The sequence below is a fragment of the Schistocerca cancellata genome, chromosome 9 (genome assembly GCF_023864275.1).
Source record: "Schistocerca cancellata isolate TAMUIC-IGC-003103 chromosome 9, iqSchCanc2.1, whole genome shotgun sequence".
Classification (NCBI taxonomy): domain Eukaryota; kingdom Metazoa; phylum Arthropoda; class Insecta; order Orthoptera; family Acrididae; genus Schistocerca; species Schistocerca cancellata.
The window spans coordinates 80,733,490-80,739,489 of NC_064634.1; the positions used below are offsets into that span (position 1 = coordinate 80,733,490).

Here is a 6,000-nt window from a genome sequence, read left to right on the forward strand (position 1 = left end):
TACGAAAGCTAGACTCGTGAGCCGTGGCGCTCATTACTGGCGCGCCAGTCTCTTGGATGTCCATTATCGGTCCTTCGATGTTTCTTATCTTTGCTTGCCTTGTTGTTTTCCGCATTCGTTTGCTCGAGCTACCTGCTGAGACGCCGCGAGCTACGAGGTGGAAGCAACCACGATATGTGGAGTTGGTTGTACGCGATCTGCCGGTTCAGAATGGAGGATATGTGTTGGCTGGCTGCCTGTCTGCTCTCCTGATTTTGCTCGCCGTGCCTTGCGACCGTCTAGCTTGGGTTGCTGTCTGGTGTATCCTACACGAGCCATATCGGACGTCCAGCAGAAGCCAGCAGAAGTTAAGCAGCCTTGTGTTTCTTTAAAGAAAAGGAGCAAATGTATAAGACCTTTTGTAAGGAATTTGAGTGGCCTCTTAAGTGTGGCCTTCGCGTTTACACTGCCTTTGCGGAGAACTAATTCTTTTAAATTCAAATAGTTGGGGTTCCCGGTCCGTTATAATCTTTTGGGGGTTTTATTTGAATTTTCTCTTTGGGGTTCCTTCCTTGTGCTTGGTTAAATGTTTACTTTTATAGCGGGAAGTGACTCCTGATTAAAACTCGGAGAAGGTGTTTGATGATACTGCCGCTTCCGGCATTTGTCTTTTCAATTAAGTGTTGTCATCCCTTAGTGCGACCTGGTGTCACTCCTCGTTAATTAATGCTGTTTTATGTGGTACTTAATTTTGAATTGGCCATTTGAATCAATATTTTGGAGCGCAGTAGAGCACTAAGGCAACCTCGTTGTATTCCACCTTGTGCCTCGGTCTAGTACCTTAATTTTCAGTGGCACGAGTTAGCTCCACTACCGGTTTTACTGATGTGCTCCCTTCAAAATCTTGTCTTGTATAAGTTTGCCCCATGTGTGTCTGGGAACACAGAGAGGAGCTTTAGTGTGACTTCAGTGCTAGTCAGTTAATGGAATATTCATTTTGGCTTGGCTTCCACTGAAGAGTTTGAGTGGAACGTAGTGTGTTTGATTTGTTATTCATTTAATTACTGTAAGTTTGTTTATTTAATGGGGATCAAGACATTTAAAGACTGATATGAACTCCCCTAGTTGCGGGGTGTTTCTAATTCGTTCCAAATGGTCTACTACTTATTCAACGGCAAGGCTGTTGATTAGTTGGTTACTGTGAGTACAAATTCACGCTATTTACTTGTTACCGAAATTGTTGAAGTGTCTGTGTCGTGATTCAATCACTAGCTACGTGTTTGAGCTAAATTGATGTAAACATTACACTGCCTCCTTAAAATTTGTTGCCAGCAGAAACCCTTAAGACAACTAAGTTTTGTCACTGCTTATGTTAACCTTTACTGGGAGCAATATTTTATGTAGTTAAATTTTATCTTAAAATGTGTATTTCTCTGATGTAATAAACGACTGATAAAAGAAAAAAAGCAAAGGGGCCGTGTCCTTCCCATTGTGTCTGGTTTGTAACACGTATCAACTCGTTTACGAGACTAAATCCGACTCCATGCTTTAGTTTCCACAACCAACCCAATAACAAAAGTACTTAACGTGAACAGAGTAAACAAACAACAATAAATAGCCTACACCTAGTTACCGTCGCTCGCTCTTGATTGTTTACACGAATCACGAATCGCACGCACCTCGGCGTAGCCATACATCTGCACGACCCGGACTTGTCAGAGCATGAGTTCGTTGGGCGTCGCGGAGTCACTTCTGTCATAAATAGCAGATACCTAATTAACTGTTAACCGACTGAAAGAAATTCAACCGATGTTAAAGAGTCTGTTATTACAGTCTTTTAAAATTAACTTAAAAATTAATCTGTTACTTATAAATTTAACTTCGTTAATTAACGATGGTCCGTTACCTAAGTCTCTAACAGTCTCCCAACCGAAGTAACTAGCTTTATGCTAGGATTGCCTTACCTAGCTGGGACGTCGTCGGGACACTCTGAGACGGGGCTGTAGAAATGAAGTAAAAAAATTATTTAATATACTTTCTATCTGGGACACAATTACATGGAACTTGTTGCGACAGAAGTAGTTGGAACACCATAATTTGCGGAGGATTTCACTTTTTTCAGCAAGTTTTTTTTCCTTTTACGTGTTTGTAAAACTCCATGCAAATCAGCCTGTAGTTAAACAGGCACTGTAGGACTGATTTTACAGTCCCTGGCAGCAGTCGATTTCCTTCATCAGTTCACTGTACCGACATCAGTGAAAATGCTCGTTCCACAATGGCGTTGCGCATGAGAATAGAAAAGAAATACTCGCATAATTTTAGCAGTTGGTATTTGCTTGCAGGATTTCCGGTTTTCTTAAGAAAGTAAACCTACTAGTAAACCCACCTCTTTCCCATGGCTAGTTTAGACTTCCATTCTTCCGAGTCATGCTTAGATTCTAAAAAAATCTTCAGATACATAAATTCCTGAAAACAATTGTTGCCTGAAATCCTTTCACTGTTTTTAGAGAGTTATGTAATAGTCATTACCTAATCCGGGGTTTCAGATAGCGTCATCCAATCAAGTACTTCATATTTATTAAAAGAAATAGCCAATTTCTCTTAGTAAGCAAATTCTGTGGGGTAACCGAGCGAGGTGGCGCAGTGGTTAGCACACTGGACTCGCATTCGGGAGGACGACGGTTCAATCCCGTCTCCGGCCATCCTGATTTAGATTTTCCGTGATTTCCCTAAATCGTTTCAGGCAAATGCCGGGATGGTTCCTTTGAAAGGGCACGGCCGATTTCCTTCCCAATCCTTCCCTAACCCGAGCTTGCGCTCCGTCTCTAATGACCTCGTTGTCGACGGGACGTTAAACGCTAACCACCACCATCTGTGGGGTAGAAATCCATTGTCTCTTTCTCAGATTTGCAAATTAAATTAATTATATCTTGGCTAGGGTTCATCTTCTTTCATTTTTTCAACTCCATCTTGGTTTGCATGCCAATAAAATTGATTCAGACTTCTTTGACTGTCGATTAAGATATTTCTTATTTCAATTATCGAGACTTCATTCTTCTCCACGCGTTTTATACATATTTTTTTAAAAATAGGGCAAAGTTTGACTGCAGAAAAATGAAAATATCTGTTATTATTCTAGGTGGGCTGTCTTCGGAGTTAAAAATTTGTTTCAATGAAAGCAAAAGCTTAAGAATCCTGTCAACTGCGGGCATTAACGACAGCCATCTTGTTTCCGACTGAGACAAAGGAGTCTGATGATTGACATCAACGCATATGCAGAACTCTTTCAGCTTCTCAGTTCTAACTTTGTGTATTGAAAAATAATTAATTTCAATGTCGATTAGGTCTCCAGCAGGGTTTGATATAGTATTGTCGAGAATATGGGCAGGGCATTCAATTCCTTCTACATTTTTCCTAGTTCTTTAATTTGGTGAAACACAATCCGCTGGCCACGTCGGTGAAGACCTTCGAAGTTGGTATTGGTATTGTCTCCAAAAAAAGCGATTAATTTATCTAATAGAATTTGCAGTTGTCTTAAAGCGTCTAGACAAAACTTTGCAGTTGTCTCCTATGTCTCGTTATTCAGCGAGTCAAACTTCAAAACCTTTTTCTGGATTCCGTCACTTTCAGTGAAGTATTGAACAACTGAAGGAAACACCTTTTCAGCCTTGTGATTCGATGCGTCGGTACCTGATGCCGTAAAATGAAATAAAATGAAACGTCTTGCAATTGTTTTATACATTCGGAGACGGAGTGTGGTGCGAGAATATTTTTAACAATCGCTGTAGATTTGTTCCTGGCTGTAGACTGCTTTTCGGCAACTTTGGAGTCGGGATGCATTGCGGCATTCAGTTTTAGGTACAGTCAAGACAACTGAAGGAACGGTGATGCTTGACGACTTTTAAGTTGTTGTTAGTTCTGTAGCGGCAACGAACAGTTGTTCCTGGGCATCTTCTTTAATCACGATTGTAGAAACAGGTTTTGATCCCGATGCTACTGCGAATCTATTAGTGTGATTCTTCGTAGAAATGTGATGCCTCACATTTGCCTTACATTCGTGATTTACTCCAATGAAACAGCTACAAATCTCACACAATGCCTCCTGATCCATACGTCCTCCCTTGAAAAAAGACCACTCCTTTGTGTAATCAACCGAAAACTGATAATTTCTCTTTGCACTCTTAGGGAGTTCCTAAGCTATGATAACTTTAATAGTTGGTAAAAAGTCGACCATAACACTTCAGCCTTCGAAATACACGTCATTATACACTTCACGCCCTATATATCAGCAGTAAACACTTCAAACTTGCGCACGTTGTTCGTATTACGATTGGAAAGAATCGTCTTATCAGATCGCTATTCAGGTGGGAAATGCCCGATTCTTTGGTATGGAGCTACTTACATAGTTTCAGCCCGGTACTACTGGAGAAGTCTGGTATGTTCTCGAATGATAGCGCTGGATCTAAAAGGGGCTTGCATCATCGTTACAGGATACGCAACATGCGACGCCATCTGTGAGACGAACCTGTCAACATAAACTTATTGACATAAATAAAACCGAGGCTGCTTTTACAAGTTGCGCTAACAGATGGCGTTTCTTCAGTACTTGAGCTAAGCTCGTAGCAGTATTTTGCAGCATCGGGACAAAATTGGGTCACGTCGGGATAAGAACGTGCATAATGATGGCGGTCCCGATATATCGGGACGGATGGCAGCCCTGACTTGTGCTCATGGCGTCCTGCTTCATGTGAGAGAACCTATTTACAGTCCCATAATTTTTTCTGAAAATTAATAATTTCAAGTTATATAAAAATTATCATCCAAGGATACTTCTGTACCTATTGAAAATGTACCAATTCCCATATCTCTAACGTCTCGGAACAGATAAAAAAAATCCTGAAGTATATTTTTACTTTGTTTAATTAGAAGCCGATCGGGATAGCCGCGTGATTTGAAACGCCTTGCCACCGTTCGCGCGGCTCACCCCGTCGGAGGTTCGAGTCCTCCCTCGGGCGTGGGTGTGTGTGTTGTCCTTAGTGTAAGTAGGTTTAAGTTAGATTAAGAAGTGTGTAAGCCCAGTGGCAGATGACCTCAGCAGTTCGATCCCATAGGAACTTACAATTTTCCAAAATTTATTTAAAAACGTATTCACTAAACCAAATATTCTACGACTTTATAAGTCTTTTTCAGTTTTAACCTTACCATTATAGGTCTTTTAATATCTGTAGCGCACTGGAAAGCTACACTACACGGTTTTAATACGATCTTTCAGGATATTATCTCTTTTACGCTGTAGTACGTATTTAATGGAGTAACCAGACTGTTATGTCATAACACGAGGGATAACTACCTTATTCTTTATAAGGATAAATGAATCGTCGACTCTGCAGTCAAATCTCACTGACGATCACGGACAAGGGTTGCTGTTTACTCACATTTTTAGTTTAGTAAGGTGGCAGCATTTTTTTAAGCCGGTACACATTTTTAGCGATTATTCGTTAAGTTTTTTCAAGGTAGAAAGTTCTCTGAAGTTATCAGAGTTTCCGTAAAGCTTAATGCAAATATCCCTCTAAATTACTTGTTGTATTTTAACTTTCTTTTGGTTACTGTTTTCAGCCTATTTACACTGATTTAGATATTTTATTTTTGCTTCACAGTGATTCTACTTTGATTTTAACGACTCCACGAGGCAGTCTACTAGATTGTGAAGAGGACTTTGGCAGGAAGAAGAGCAACTATCATTCACCTCGCAACCACTGCAACGCATGCATGCTGCCTGCACAAAGGATATGAAAGGAATTGTACAATGTTTCAGAGTTGAAATATCTTATTCTCGAATTTGTGAAAAATAAATATATGTTGCAACAATACTTCGTATTTCGTACACAGCTCATTTACCTTTCCATGTTCTTCGGTAACGACATGAGTCGTTTCTGAAGAACTTGTAATAATGTTTTATTGTAACAAGACACTGACACAGAAAAATGTTTTTCCCCTTAAAAAATAATACAAAGATTCCTC

General features: G+C 40.2%; 1 protein-coding gene across 1 annotated transcript in view; it reads left to right on the top strand.

Annotated features, from left to right (window-relative positions):
- Positions 1-5,761, top strand: part of LOC126101192 (serine protease inhibitor I/II-like) — a 42,069-nt gene extending 36,308 nt beyond the window's left edge. The window contains exon 6 of the mRNA XM_049911888.1: positions 5,637-5,761. The gene's annotated coding sequence lies outside the window, so the exon portion shown is untranslated. The remainder of the gene's footprint in view (positions 1-5,636) is intronic.
- The last annotated feature ends 239 nt before the right edge of the window (positions 5,762-6,000 follow it).